This window comes from Primulina tabacum, chromosome 16 (genome assembly GCF_025594145.1).
Source record: "Primulina tabacum isolate GXHZ01 chromosome 16, ASM2559414v2, whole genome shotgun sequence".
NCBI lineage: Eukaryota > Viridiplantae > Streptophyta > Magnoliopsida > Lamiales > Gesneriaceae > Primulina > Primulina tabacum.
In genome coordinates, this window is record NC_134565.1 from 4,313,969 (window position 1) to 4,330,807 (window position 16,839).

Below are 16,839 nucleotides of genomic sequence, written 5' to 3' on the forward strand. Positions count from 1 at the left end.
ATCGAACCACTCCATGAAAACAATCAGCAGTAGCTCGATTTGTTGTCAAGATATACATGCCAAAAATATAATCAAAGTCGTTCCTTGGGAGGACAATCAAATTCAGGAGTATCCCATTATCCTCCTATATCAATAAACAATTATGCACAACTTGCTCAGACAGAATAATCTTTCCTGCTGGCATGGCTATCGATAACACATCATACAATGGAGTACACATAATATCATGAGATGCAACAAATGCATGAGATATGAATGAATGAGATGCTCCTGTATCAAATAAAACACGTGTAGGATAATCGCAAATCATGCAAATACCTGCAATCACACCACCAGGAGCTTCTTTCACCTGATCTTCGGTCAGAGCATACACTCAAACTTGAGGAGGGCCTTGGACAGTCTGACCACCAGGTCCTCGATATCATGGAACATTTGATTGTTGAAAAGAGGGAACATGAACAGCAGGTCTCATGATACTCAGGCCACCTCGAAATCTTGGCTAGGGCTGGGAAGAAGTCGTACCCCTAGTCGAACATACACGAGAGAAATGGCCTTCCTGTCGACAATGATAACAAGTACCAAACATACCTCGACACTGCTCGATAGTATGTTTGCCTCCACAATGGCTACAATAAGGAGCAATCCCGAGACTCCCTCGCTGGGATCCACTCGAACTCGAAGAAGATGAAGAAGCAGAACCAGTCTTCTTGAACTTCTTACCTCTTGGACGTAAAGTAGGCTGCTGAGCTGACACTATAGGTGAAGGAGCGTACTGAGGACCTCCTCGCCTTAGTCCAGCTTCGGCGGCCTTGGCTCGTTCAACTGCCTCTGTGTAGCTCGTAGGAAACCCTGAAATGACAAAAGTATATACAGCAGGATGTAATCCATTTACAAACCTGTTATATTTCGCTTTTTCATTCGCAGCTACGTGAGGTGCATATTTCAACAATGTAGAAAACTTCGAAGCATATTCTGCAACAGTCATCGTTCCCTGCTGCAGACTATTGAATTCATTCTCTTGGGCAGTATAATAAGAAGGAGGAGATACTGCTCCAAAAACTGGGCCTTGAAGACATCCCAAGTGACTTCAATCCCGGCTTCTTTCAATCCAATCTCAGCGGCTTCCCACCAAGATTTTGCTCGGTCTTTCAATTGATAAAGGGCTAGTTTCATTCGCCGAGCCTTAGAGTAGTCAACAATATTAAACAAGTGCTCGATATCCTTCAACCAGGCCTATGCTCTTTCTGCACTCTCGGTTCCAAAGAACCTCAGTGGTTTCAAATCCTGGAATCGAGCCATCACCAGATCCATGGACAATCCTTCGAATTGTCCAACCATCCTCTCAGTACTACTACTCGCAGTTTGATTTGTGGAATCCATCTACAAAATATAGTACGAATATCACAAATACATATCAATGATACATCAACATCATCTCAAATCATTAATCTCATCAACAACTTACTCAAACTAAATCAAGTAGGAGAAAGTAATACAAATAATCAAACACAAACACACAATTCATTTGTGTCTATTCAAGTATACACAAGACTCAATCGAGCATTCTCAGCTATGATCTGATACCATACTGTGTGGGGCCCCTGATTCCTAATTGTTATTACAATGCAATTTGATTAGAGTTAATTAATTACAACGGAAAATGAGTTTAATTTTTCTTTACAATGAGCCCAAAATATACTACTTGAATACTAAAAATAGTATTTAATATCATATCAGAAAATATGCCCACACATAATCAAAACCAACTACATACAAACCACTCATATTCTCAGGACATGCCCCGGTATATAGATACATAACATATATACTGGGATAGACCACTAAACCTCAAATCAAACGTGACTCCCTCCAAAAGTACCATATCCGGTCTCCTGATAACCTGAAGTATTTGCCATTGTCCACACACAAAGATAACAACAGTCCCTTTTGGAGGTGAGCAAAGCTTCATATGGAACAACCATCATATATATAACATATATCTACACAATGATATATGATATGCCATGCATGTATGTCGTGGAGATATCAGGTCAAATGCCCATCCACTGAGCGTATATCAGAATCAATCGAATCGCTATCAAATCAAAGCTCGAGCTAGCACACCGGCCTCAATCAGGGATACTCGTATGATAGCGTCGACAAAGCGCCATCAAATCTCAAATCTCAATCAATCATCGGGGCCACAAATGACTATGCTTTAAGGGTCACATAATGCCAAACATAGCATCGTGTTCACAAACCCCAGAATCAAATCCAATCATATCAGGGTATCGAATGATCATAGCTCAACATGCATGTCATGTATCGATGTATGTAGCAAATAATGTGCGTTAACGAAATATTTATTTTATACATCGATAATCCAATCATAATGTCATGTATACCACATCAACTCAACAAATAAGGCATATAAACACATATTCTCAATCAAAATAGTCAGACATATGTCATATGATACAGATATCTGTCGTATATTACTTGGTCGCAACATACCTTAACTCTTGTTGTGGCGTACTTTAATCAAATTGGTAGGACGAGAACTCTACTCTATACAATTCGAACAAGGTATAATTTAATATGATTTACAGAATATCTAAACATCTCATTTAATATATATCAATTTATTATTTTTCCTTCTCGCGACTCACCATTTGATAGTGTGCAATACAAGAAACTTTTAACACCTCACTACCTTTACTCTCTTTTGTTGGATTATTTTACATGTATATGACTAAGGTGAACAACCCACGTATATGTATTGTAAGGAACAAGTTGGAATCATTCTCCAATCAGCAATAGGCACGTACAGTAAATGAAATCAATTTGCAACCATATCATGATATTCTATTTTTTATTAATTACAATATTGCCTTTAAAATTTAATGGAATATTTTTCAAATTATTAATACAATTGCCATCAAAATAAATTGAGTATTTTTCAATTTATTTACACAATCTATCTATCTATACATATTATAAAAGTGTGAACAAAGGTCAAAGTTTTTCATTGTGTATTGTCAACTTTGTCCTTGTTTTGTACACACTTGAGTAATTTAATAAGGATGTTTTAGTAAAAATCAATTATTATGATAATGTTAAAATTGACAAACTACGTGTTTGTTGGATAAATGTCAAGTTTGAGAACATATTTTTTCTATGAATACTTTGATTTTTATTATTATATATTTTTTTAATTAGTTATAGATAAAGTGAACATATTTTTTCAGACAACAATTCACATGTTTGTTGAAAATAAAAATCAATCAAGTTTGATTGAAATATCAAAATATTTTGATTTTATCAAAATATTTTGATTATTATTATTATATTTTTTATTTGGTTATAGATAAAATGAAAATATTTTTTTCTACAAAAATCTACATATTTGTTGAAAAAAAAAATTGATTGAAATAAAGAATTTTTGTAATTTTGAAAAAACATTTCTCTATCTTATTATTATCTCCACTCTCTCTCCCCAATAAAATTTCCTCCCCGGTTGAAATTTCCTCTCGACGCATATTCTAAATCTTTTGCCGCTTGCCACCAGTTCTTGCGCTGTAAGTCGTCAAAATTTAGAAACAAATACATATTCGAAAACATCTCGTCATAATCTTTATATTGATACCGATACTGAGGGGTATTTCGCAACGTAGTTGACGATCTTTTTCCTTCCGATCGTTCTTCCGCCATCATACACCGCACCGGGCCTCCGCCGTTGCTTGGACTTGAATTTTCAAGGCATTTGGAGTTCGAAATCTTGTCCTAGCTCGAGTTTCATAGGCTGCCGGTGAGTGATTTTTTAACTATCAATTTAGTTAGACTTGTGGTACCAATTGTTAGAGGGGGTTATTGTTAAGTAAACATATTTTTTTAAAAAAATTAATTAATTATATAAACAAATTAAATTGTCTTGAATAATTAAGTTTTAATTACAGTAAATTTAGTATTATTGTCGTCGTACGTCATCAAAACTTAGAAATAAATACATATTCGAAAAAATCTCGTCATAATCTTTCTATTGATACCGATATTGAGTGGTATTTCGCAACTTTGTCGACGATCTTTTTTCTGCCGATCGTTCTTCCGCCGTCATCCACCGGACCGGGTCTCTGTCGTTGCTTGGACTTGACTTTTCAAGGCATTTGGAGTTCGAAATCTTGTGCTAGTTCGAGTTTCATAGGCTGCCGGTGTAGCACTCGTGACTAAATTACATAATCAGTGCTGAAGCTTTGAAATATAATTTGAAGAAAATGTGTTATTTTAAAAAAAAATTGGGCAGCATCTCCCCGTAAATAGAACATGCCACCTGACTCGAAAACAACACATAAAATACATGCAAAAAATTTTCATATCCATCAGATACCAGTTAATATAGTATCTACACATATTTCTAATTTCAAATACCAAAACAAGATTTACAATATCCCCAAAATAACCATAACCATAACATAACAAAAATAGCATTCAATCAAAATCCCCAAAGTTCGGCATATTCCCTTCTCTCGCTTCGACAACTCAGGGATGATCAGTCTTTCTTACATGTGCCTGCATCACATGAACATAACTGGAATGAGTATAAAACTCAGCAAATGGAATCAATACTAACAAGATACATATATATAATTTTATTGTAAAACATAAAATGAATAGCCTCAATTTCATTTTCTTGAAAACATTATCCATCTCATTTCATAAACGTCGAATCATCATTAATATCATCCATCAAGAATCATAATACAACAATACATAGGGATGATATTCATTTCACTGATTAACTGAAGAATTGATAGTTCTTATAAGATAGTTCATTCATTGCTAACCCTCTTCGTAAAAACGAATCTTATAGGAGGGACATGTGCCTCTGCATAAAATGCATCTTATAAGAGAGCACATGTTTTCATCATTAATTTACCAATTACATTGCGGATTTAGAATTGCCAGAGGCAACACCGCTACTATCACTATCAATCCAATCATATAAAACTTCATTCAGGCATTTTATCGAACACATTAGAGATATAATTTAAAGTTTAACTCCTTGCATTCAAAATGCATATATATATCATGAATAGAATTTGAAAGGAGTTAACATCATAAAATCATCAAAACACATACATATAGGATCATGTGATGCATTTAAGAAATGATTCCACTTAAAACACTTGGAGCACTTGGTTTTCCTAAATCTTGACGGTGATCCTACAACAATAAACCCAATAACTAACCATCAACACCAAAATAATAACCTTAAATTACCATTAAATCCAATACATCAATCACAACTACAATTCTCCAACTTCACCATCTACAACTACTCAAGAACAAGAAGAAAACCACTTACCTTTGCTCTTTTCCCTAGAAAGATGAAGTTCCAACTCCGGATTGAAGATTAATTGCTTGATTGAATGAGAGAAGAAGAAGATGATGAAGAACCCTAGCTAAGAATCGATGGAGAAGAGAAAGGAAGAGAAGGGAAATGAGAAAAATTGAAGTCTCAACCGATTTTATACCTTAAATCACAAAAAACACGCTTTTCTACTGTACTGTGCGCTGGGGCGGTCAAGTTTTACCGCCCTAGCACGGAGCCTACTGTCCGAAACCCAAAAATTCAGATCCAGGCGCGCTGGGGCGGTCAAACATTACTGCCCTAGCGCAGCACCTTCTGTCCCACGCGCGCTCTGCGCACAACTTCTCCAAAGATTGCTCCAGAAATACCTCTTCCCCTCATAATTTGAAAAAGTGGTAAACATGAAAGTTGTAGTTCTATGTCTTGGATTGCATCTCCAATTGGCCTCATGTCATTTGAATGTGTGAGTAAAGATTTATGTTCAATCTCCCAACATCTGTCACTGGAGGAACGACGACACACACGACACACTTCGGGGTGCTTTTGGCTAGTCTTCCACAATGATTTGAACAAAACTCAAAACATGAAAGTTATAGCCTTATGTCTTATCTTTCTAATGAAAGTGGCCTCACATCATTTGGATCACAATACAAAACATTATGCTAAAAACCACAACTACTGCCACATTTTCATACCGTTTCAGCACTTCCATTATCTATTTGGCTAAGGATCAACTTTCTATTCTACCCATACATTCTCTGTTTCATTCCATATTATTCAATACCATTCATATCATATCTTGAAGCCATAAACCATCACCATTACATCACATATCCCAAACGATCATCATAACAAACCATAAAATGAATAAGAAACATACTTAATCGTAATCATTACCTTATATCATAAACATACGAATGTCTGGGCGTTATAGCCGGTGAGTGAGTTTTTAACCTCTCAATTTAGCTCGACTTTTGGTACCAATTGTTGAGGGGGTTATTTCGATTTTCTTGATGTTAGTCACCCTGTTTCTGTGCAAAACTTCCTGGAAAGACCGATTGTTGAATTTGTTCTTCTATGTTTTCTGTGGAGGAGAAAAAAATCATACAATTTGGGGTAGGAATGTTGTGCAGTATTTTGTTTCAAAACTTTGTGAAGTTAACCACAATGGAGCACGTATGGGTTTATTGTGCTTTTCAGTGGTATGGCTTTGCTCCCTTACCAAGTTACATCCTTTCTTCGATCCGGTGATTCTTGTTTTCTTGCTTAGTAATGTTAGTTTGGGTTGTAAGATGAACATTCATGGGATGACACGTTGATGCGAGACTCCCTCAAGCCGTACTGGTGGTGGAGCCATGCTTGTTAATTATTGCCAGCAACTCTTCCTTCTTTGCTCCCACGAGCCTATCCACTTCCTTCCATTCTTTGAAGAACAAAAATGTCGGCATCGCCTCCATTTGGAATTTCTTTGCCACAGCCAAAAAAAATTTGTATCAAATTAGCAACCCAATGACGATGGATGCTCAAAATGCAATTACAAGTTGTTGAAATCGATATGACTTTGAGAACCTGAAATTCCAGCAGTAGCAGCAGCTAGCAAATTTCAGCAGAAGCTAACAATTCCAGCAGCAACTTAGATTTCAGAAGATGGTATTTTTCCAGCAGACAAAATTCAGCAAACAGAATCCAGTAGCAGAAGAGTTCAGTAGCGAGATTCAAGCAGATAGCTACTGGTTCTGCTCAGGACTTGTAACTAAAGCATTTAACATGAAATAAAGGCTGTTAATGGCAGATTATGGTCATTAATTGGAAGGCTAACAGTCAGATTTTGGCCTATAAATAGCACCCTCAATCTCTGAATTGATGTTACCAAAATCTTGAGTTATCACTTGAAATTAGAGCTAAGAGAATGCATTTTTTGAAGCTGTAAAATCCAGTAACGAGGCAAGCAGATTTCTAGACTTCAATCGAAAAACTCTGGCAAATTACGGTAAGTGGGCTTATATATAAATATCTTGAAATCCGTTTGATAATTCTGTTTTAAAGTTCAGTTCTGTATGTTTGATTTCTGATATATGATTTTGAAGCACTGAAACTCCCTAGTGAACTAATGGTAGGAATATATATTCTGAACACTTCTGAATTAGGATTCTGATTCTGGCCTCACCCCTTAGAGGAGAGAACATATAGGGGACTGATATCAGTTTAGCCATGAAATTCACTAACGTGCTCAGTGCTTACTAATTGTGATTTCTGTTCTGAAACCTGTGATATCTGAATTCTGATTACTGTTCTGAAAATATAAGTTTCTGTATATTATTGTATTACTGTTTCTGTTGAAAACGATTTCGAAAACTAGGAGTTATTCCCGCCCCTGCTTACTGAGGGACAACCATATCACTCACCCACCAAATCCATCTCAGATAAGAACGATGAAGAAAAGTTAGAAGAAGAAGAGCAGATTCAATTTTGGGGCTGGTGATGAAGATCGTTGTTTTCAGTTCTGATTTATATTTTATATCCGCTGCATCTGTTCAGACATTGTATTTCTGGTTTTACATTTCCGATGTAAAACATTATTAATTGAGTCGTATCAGACATTAAATATTCAGTATTATGAATAAAAGACTGGTTTCTGAATTCTGTACTTTTGGGGCTTGTTGTTTTCGAATGTGAATTTGAGAGCAACGTCGGTGTCAACCAATCCCCGTCCCGGGGCGTGACATTGAAGTGGTATCAGAGCCAACCAGGTTTCATAATCTGGAGAGGAGGAACTAGAAAAATTAAGTTCTGATAATATAACAGACTTCTGAAAATAAGCTACTGTAATAAACTTCTGAAAATTATTTACTGTAATAGACTACTGAAAATATAGACTAACTACGTGCAGTTGGGAAAAATCAATAAGGGAAATCAGTAGACCCAAAACCAGTAGCCCGAAACCAGAACCAATAGATGGAAACCAGTAGGTCTGAATGCAGAAGACTGGGTCAGTAGACTCGGAATGCGGCAGACTGGTTCTAACAGTGCTGGAAAAGCAACAGACTGATTGCAGTAGCATCAAAGTTGCAGTAGATAGTGTATTCCAGCAAGCGCATGCAGTAGACCTTGCAAATGGCATGGAAGTTGAGGTGTTTTTCGCGCAAACTTCAAACGGCCATAACTTTTGATCCAGGAGGAATTTTTACTATTAAAAGTAGGCTTTGAAAAGCTTTCGACGAGGAGAACCTAACCTAGAAACCATTCAATCGTTCTAGCACCGCCGACGAACCCCAAAATCCTTCGTTTAGATAGGGATATCATCATTTTCGTAAAATTTTCCAGATTTTTGAAACTTTTAGGAATTTTCATTTTCAAACGGCTTAGTATTTTTACACCAAATTTGGTACCATTCATGTTCTTGATGTGAATGATTTTTAGTAAATTTTTCAGGGAATTCTGAGACTTAAAAATTTTGAGCTATTTCTTCTATTAAGTGTATAGACAGTACTGATTTTTTATTCCAGTATTAGTCTATAACTCGACCTGTATTCTTGATATCATTTCTGAATCTTCAGTCTCATGATTTGGATGTAGGATATGGCTGACCAGAGTACCTATATTAAGAGCTTAGAGAGGAAGTTAGAGAAACTAAAAGAACATAACTACTGCCTAGAGCTAGACAAAGATGAGTTAGAGCGTCGAGCAGAACACTTGAGGTGTGATGTTCAACGATATGCTCACTATCTGCATGAAGCAGAAGAGAGGAATAGGAAGACTCAAGAAGAGTTTGGGACCTCTCAAGAGACTGTTGCCGAGTTCATCGAGTTACGTGATACCTTGGTTGAGAAGATCCAAGTGCTTAAGGATCAAAATCACCAACTCGTTCACCAGCATAACCAGTATAGTGAACAGACTGATGCACAGATTCATGAGTTGCAGAGTACTGTTGAAGTTCTTAGTGACCAGAATGCAGTTCTACATGGTCATATTGAACACCTACAAGCAATAATAGCCAACCAAGACGAACCTGAGGAGGATCCCGAAGAAGAAGAAGAAATCGAAGAGGATCCTATGGATTTAGGATTAGGAGAAGTGATAGATTAGAACATCAGTAGTAGTTTTCTTTGTAATAACACTTGTTCCATTTGCATTTATGTTCTAATTTTCGAAGTTCAGTTGTAATTGCACTTTTGTGGAAATCAATAAAATTTATTCTATCCATGGGTTTCATATTTAAATTTTGAGCAATTACTCTATCATCGTGCTTCCTTTGTGTAGTCCTATTCTGCCATCAACCTTAGATCTTTCGTATTGTAGGAAATGGACGGAAGACCAGTGAGAAACAACCGCAACCCTCGTTACAACAATGGTAACAACAACTGTAATGACGAAGATGCACAACAACCCCCACAGCAACCACCAGCAGTTGGCCTCAGTCAAGTGGACTTGATGGCTATAGCAACGATTATGGCTACCATGCTACAAGGGTTAGTGAACCCTAATGCTAACCAGCCACCACCACCACCTCCAGCTCAGAATGGGACCAAGCAGCACTACGAGTCTCTCCGAAGAGCAAGAGTTCCAAACTTCGATGGAAGCTCTGATCCTGAGGTCGGGCAGAATTGGATGAAGGAGGTGGAGAATCATCTTCGACTACTTGAGGTTCCACAAGCGATCAAGGTAGATGTGATTACACCTTTTCTTGTGGATAGAGCAGCCAAATGGTGGGAAGGAGTCTCACTAGCTATGCGAGGAACGGGACCTATCACCTGGCAAAGGTTCCGAGAGGCATTCCTGAGGCAGTACTTTCCGACAGCAGTTCGAGTACAGAAACTGTCAGAATTTGAAAGCTTGGTTCAGGAACCAAATATGACAGTGGTGGAGTATTCATCCAAGTTCCACTCATTGGGAACTTACTCCCCAACCATCATGGGAGACGAGGCCTTGAAGATACATCGCTTCAAGAAGGGATTGAACAGCCATATTCAATCTGCCCTTGCCATTATCGAGCCCAATAGTTTTGATGAATTGATGGGAGCCGCCATCAGGGCTGAGAATGACATTAAGAGGCGTGAAGGTGAGAACAAACTCAAACGTCCTCAGCCAAGTCAATACCAACCGAGCCAGCAATTCAAGAGGCCTATGTTTCCAATCAATCAATTTACCAGTGCTCCATCCAAAGGAACCACTTCGTCTCAATCAAACAAAGAGGGAGTCAAGTGCCAAACTTGTGGATTCGCTCACACTGGTGAATGTCGTAGGAATTCTGGAGCTTGTTTCCGTTGTGGAAAAATGGACCATCGCATTGCTCAATGTCCTCTTCCAGAGCCAATGAATGGAACAGCGGGAGGAATAACTCCAAACAAGCATAAGGAGAACAAGCCAAATGTTCAAGTTTATGCTATCACTCAAGAAGAGGCCGACAACTCAAATGATGTTATAGCTAGTACCATTCTAATCAATAATATACCTGCTTATGTGTTATTTGATTGTGGTGCTACGCATTCATTCATGTCTAAGAGATTTGCCAAGAAGTTAGGAGCTAAGCCTGATAACTTAGAAGAACCATATAGAGTAGCAACTCTTGCAAATCGAATTTTAGAAACTCGCACTCTATATCGGGATATTAGTGTTCTCATAGAAGATCAGAACTTCAAGGCAAACCTGATTCAACTAAACATGGTGGAATTTGACGTTATTCTTGGAATGGATTGGTTAGCCAAGAATCATGCTTTAGTAGACTGTCAGGGAAAGACGGTAACTATCCAAGCTCCACGCCAAGATAAACTTTTATTTCATGGCAAGACAAAAGAACGAAAGACTCTTCTTTCTGCTTCTCAAACTTGGAAAGCCATAAAAAGTGGAGAAGAAGTTTACCCAGCTATGTTAAGCGAGGTAAAGAAAGAAACCACACTTACGCTAGAAGAGATTCCGGTAGTACAAAAATTCCCGGATATCTTTCCTGAAGAACTCCCAGGCGAACTTCCCGACCGCGAGGTGGAATTTGAGATTAATTTAGTGCCCAATGCTGCACCAATCTCAAAAGCACCATACCGAATGGCTCCGGCAGAGTTGAAAGAACTCAAAGAGCAACTTCAAGAATTGTTGGATAAGAAGCAAATCCGACCAAGCGCATCTCCGTGGGGAGCTCCTGTCCTATTTGTAAAGAAGAAGGACGGAAGCATGAGAATGTGTATTGATTACAGATAACTGAATAAGATCACAATCAAAAACAAGTATCCGCTTCCAAGAATAGATGACTTGTTTGACCAACTCAAGGGAGCTACGGTCTTTTCCAAGCTCGACTTAAGGTCAGGCTACCACCAATTGAAGGTCAAGACAGACGATATTCCGAAGACAGCCTTCAGAACAAGATATGGACACTATGAGTTCATGGTAATGCCATTCGGATTAACCAACGCTCCAGCAGTGTTCATGGATCTCATGAACAGGGTGTTCAAGCCATTTCTTGACAAGTTTGTTGTGGTATTCATCGACGATATTCTGGTATATTCGTCAAGTGAAGAAGACCACAAAGAACATCTTCGCCTCACCCTCCAGACGCTGAGAGAAAAGGAACTGTACGCCAAGTTCAAGAAATGCGAATTTTGGCTAGAGAGCGTCACATTCTTGGGACACATAATATCAGCAACATGAGTATCTGTGGACCCTAAGAAAGTAGAGGCAATCTCAGATTGGCCTATACCAAAGAATGTGACAGAAATTCGAAGCTTCTTGGGACTAGCAGGCTATTATCGAAAATTTGTTGAAGGATTCTCTTCAATAGCCATACCCCTCACCAAGCTCACACAGAAGAACTCTGAATTTCAATGGAGTGAAAAATGTGAGCAAAGCTTCGAGACTTTGAAGAAGAAGCTTACATCCACGCCAGTGTTGGTATTGTCAACTGAAGGCAAAGACTTCACCATCTACAGTGATGCATCTAAAGAAGGTTTAGGTTGTGTACTCATGCAAGAGGGAAGGGTGATTGCATACACATCAAGGCAGTTGAAGCCGTATGAACAAAATTACCCAACGCATGACCTCGAACTAGCTGCAGTGGTATTCGCACTAAAGATTTGGAGACATTATCTTTATGGAGCCAAGTGTGAGATTTTCACCGATCACCAAAGTCTCAAATATTTGTTCACACAAAAGGAACTAAATATGAGACAAAGACGATGGATCGAACTCATGAAGGATTACGACTTGACAATAAGCTACCATCCAGGCAAAGCCAACAAGGTAGCAGATGCTTTAAGTCGAAAGAATATGAGTAAGGTGATCCTGACATCACTTTCAGCACAACCATGTCTTCGAGAGACAATCAAGATAAGTCAAGATAGAGATTCCGCTTTGGTGAAACTAAAAGAGCAAGTTAAAGAAGGGAAATCACCAGATTTCGAGACAGATAACAAAGGAATCTTGTGGATGAAAGGATGATTGTGCGTACCAGACATCGATAACCTTCGACAAAAAGTAATGTCTGAGGTACATAAGTCGAAATTTTCAGTCCATCCTGGCAAGTACCAAGATGTACAGAGATTTGAAGAAAAATTTTTTGTGGAGTGGAATGAAGAAAGACGTGGCAATATTTGTTTCCAAGTGTCACGTGTGCCAGCAAGTCAAGACAGAGCACCAAAGACCTGGAGGACTTCTGCAACCTCTAGAAATTCTAGAATGGAAATGGGAACATATCTCCATGGACTTTGTTGTCGGGTTACCAAAGTCTAGAAAAAGTCACTGACGACATCTGGGTAATCGTAGATAGACTCACAAAATCTGCGCATTTCTTACCTGTCCGCATGAATTATAATTTGGACAAGCTAGCCCTTGTACATGACGAGATCGTGCGATTACATGGAGTACCAGCTAGCATACTATCAGACAGAGATCCTAGATTTACATCTCGATTCTGGAAGAGCTTTCAACAAGCTATGGGGACTAAGGTTACTCTTAGTACGGCATATCACCCTCAGACCGATGGCCAAGCAGAGAGGACAATTCAAACTCTAGAAGATATGCTGAGAGCATGTGCTCTAGATTTCAGTGGTAATTGGAGCGAACATCTGCCCTTAATTGAGTTCGCGTACAATAATAGTTACCACAGCAGTATTGAAATGGCACCATACGAAGCTCTGTATGGACGAAAGTGTCCATCGCCACTCTATTGGGATGAGGTAGGGGAAAAAGCCATTGTTGGACCCGAAATGATCCAAGAAACAGTGGATAAAGTCGCTTTGATCAAGGAGAGATTAAAGCTGCACAAGATCGACAAAAAAGCTGGGCTGATCAGAAAAGACGACCCGTGGAATTTGAAGTTGGAGAAAAGGCATATGTGAAAGTGTCACCCATGAAGGGTGTAATCCGATTCAATAAGGCTGGGAAACTGAATCTCAGATACGTCGGACCATTTGAAATTCTTGAGAAAGTGGGAACACTTGCTTATAGACTAGCACTTCCACCCGACATGTCAAGAATTCACAATGTATTCCACGTTTCGCAGCTGAGGAGATATATTTCCGATCCTAGTCATATTCTTGAAGCTGGACCACTGTTGGTTGAGGAAAATTTAAATGAAGGACTGAAATATGAAGAGATTCCAATTCGAATTGTCGATAACAAAGACCAAGTACTGAGGAGACGAACTATTCCATATGTCAAAGTACAATGGTCCAACCATACCGAAAGAGAAGCTACTTGGGAGTTGGAAGAAAAGATGCGAGCACAATATCCTTATCTCTTTGAGATCATGCATAGCCAAGTTTCGAGGACGAAACTTCTCATTAGGAGGGAGGGATGTGAGAACCTGAAATTCCAGCAGTAGCAGCAGCTAGCAAATTTCAGCAGAAGCTAACAATTCCAGCAGCAACTTAGATTTCAGAAGATGGTATTTTTCCTAGCAGACAAAATCCAGCAGACAGAATCCAGCAGCAGAAGAGTTCAGTAGCGAGATTCAAGCAGATAGCTACAGGTTCTGCTCAGGACTTGTAACTGAAGCATTTAACATGGAATAAAGGCTGTTAATGGCAGATTATGGTCATTAATTGGAAGGCTAACAGTCAGATTTTGGCCTATAAATAACACCCTCAATCTCTGAATTGATGTTACCAAAATCTTGAGTTATCACTTGAAATTAGAGCTAAAAGAGTGCATTTTTCGAAGCTGTAAATCCAGTAGCGAGGCAAGCAGATTTCCAGACTTCAACCGAAAAACTCTAGCAAATTACGGTAAGTGAGCTTATATATAAATATCTTGAAATCCGTTTGATAATTCTGTTTTAAAGTTCAGTTCTGTATGTTTGATTTCTGATATATGATTTTGAAGCACTGAAACTCCCTAGTGAACTAATGGTAGGAATATATATTCTGAACACTTCTGAATTCTGATTCTGATTCTGGCCTCATCCCCTAGAGGAGAGAACATATAGGGGACTGATATCAGTTTAGCCATGAAATTCACTAACGTGCTCAGTGCTTACTAATTGTGATTTCTGTTCTGAGACCTGTGATCTCTGAATTCTGATTACTGTTCTGAAAATATAAGTTTCTGTATATTATTGTATTACTGTTTCTGTTGAAAACGATTTCGAAAACTGAGAGTTATTCCCGCCCCTGCTTACTGAGTGACAACCATATCACCCACCCACCAAACCCATCTCAGATAAGAACGATGAAGAAAAGTTAGAAGAAGAATAGCATATTCAATTTTGGGGCTGGTGATGAAGATCGTTGTTTTCAGTTCTGATTTATATCTTATATCCGCTGCATCTGTTCAGACATTGTATTTCTGGTTTTACATTTCTGATGTAAAACATTATTAATTGAGTTGTATCAGACATTGAATATTCAGTATTATGAATAAAAGACTGATTTCTGAATTCTGTATTTTTGAGGCTTGTTGTTTTCGAATGTGAATTTGAGAGCAACGCCGATGTCAACCAACCCCCGTCCCGGGGCGTGACAATGACCAAACCAAAATGAACCAATGACAGATTACTTCAATTAAATCGAAAGTTTGTACACGGCTAGCTAATCGTGTTTTTGGATACTCAATTGTATTCTAAAGTGCCTCAAAATAGCAATGCAAAGTATAACATTGCCTCAAGTTCATCAACATTCAAGAACAGAACATGAGATGTTTTCTTTGCGATCTCAGCCAAGATTGGTGATATGAACCGGCATGGTCCGCACCATGAAGCTGTAAAACTGATTTTGGTATTAATATTTGATATTTGTTATATCTTTGGATGTAGGTACAATCGTTGCGTCGATTCGAGGTATCAACAGAAATTTTAGCCCCTGTTTGTAGAATTTACAAAATTTCTTTTTATTATGGGCAGAAAACCTTCTTCCTCTTCGAAGAGGTATTGATAAAAAGCTATATTTATTTAATGTCATTTGCATCTTTGATAATATATTGAACTAAAAAGTTGTAACTAATTGTGTTGCTGAACAGTAATTTCTTTGAAGCAACCAATCCATCAGTTGAAAATCGTACTAACCAAGGTACATCAATTGAAATTTTCAAAATTGTAGTATTTAATTGAAATAATATATATCCAAATTTGATTCCTAACAAGTTGTTTGATTTTTTTTAAATTGCAGATTTATTGACATTTAATAGGTGTTGCACTTTCGAAAACAAATATTCGAATTTTTCAATAGATAAAAAACGTTATTACATTAATAATGTTGTGAATTCTAGAAGAAAAAAATATTAAACGAATATGAATCCAGCACATCTAAAAAATTACATAAGGAAAATACACTTTGGTTGCTGAAAGCTTTGATTCATGAAGGTAAAATCAAGTTTAATTCCATACACTTTTATAAAGTATCGGGAAACTGCATATTTAAAAAATTTCATAAGGAAAATACACTTTGGTTGCTGAAAGCTTTGATTCATGAAGGTAAAATCAAGTTTAATTCCATACACTTTTATAAAGTATCGGGAAACTGCATATTTGTTTTATATTTATCATATTTTTATATTTTTTTTAGGTCAATCACTTGTTGATCTGTACGAATTGAAACCTATGAATATATGTCGCTAGTGTGAAGCGAGAAAGTTTGAATTTAAATCTCCAACATTTTGTTGTGACAATGGTAAAATTAAGTTGGCAAACATTGTGATGCCGTCTGAATTGATAGATCTGTTCACTGGAAATCAATCTCACAAAGGTGTTGATTTTCGGAAATCAATCTCACAAAGATGTTGATTTTCGGAAAAAAATTAGAGTTTATAATAGTCTCTTCTCTTTTACTTCTTTTGGAGTTAAAATTGACAAAGAACTTGCTTCTTTAAATCATGAAATTTACACGTTTCGAGCATTATGCCAAATATTTCACACTCTTCCACCTATGGCGCTCGGTGAGGCTGGTTCATCTCATTTTCAATTGTATTTTTGGGATACAAGTAATGAGTTAAATAATAGAATGAATGTGATGGGCAATGCTGATATCGATGAAGAGATAATGAGACTATTA

At 37.7% G+C, this 16,839-nt stretch overlaps 1 long non-coding RNA gene across 1 annotated transcript; it reads left to right on the top strand.

Moving 5' to 3' along the window:
* Positions 1–3,454: 3,454 nt before the first annotated feature.
* LOC142529215 (uncharacterized) lies at positions 3,455–15,558 on the top strand. The gene is made up of 3 exons (XR_012815853.1): positions 3,455–3,812; positions 6,464–6,858; positions 15,459–15,558. It is a non-coding gene; the product is annotated as an uncharacterized LOC142529215 (long non-coding RNA).
* Positions 15,559–16,839: the final 1,281 nt, after the last annotated feature.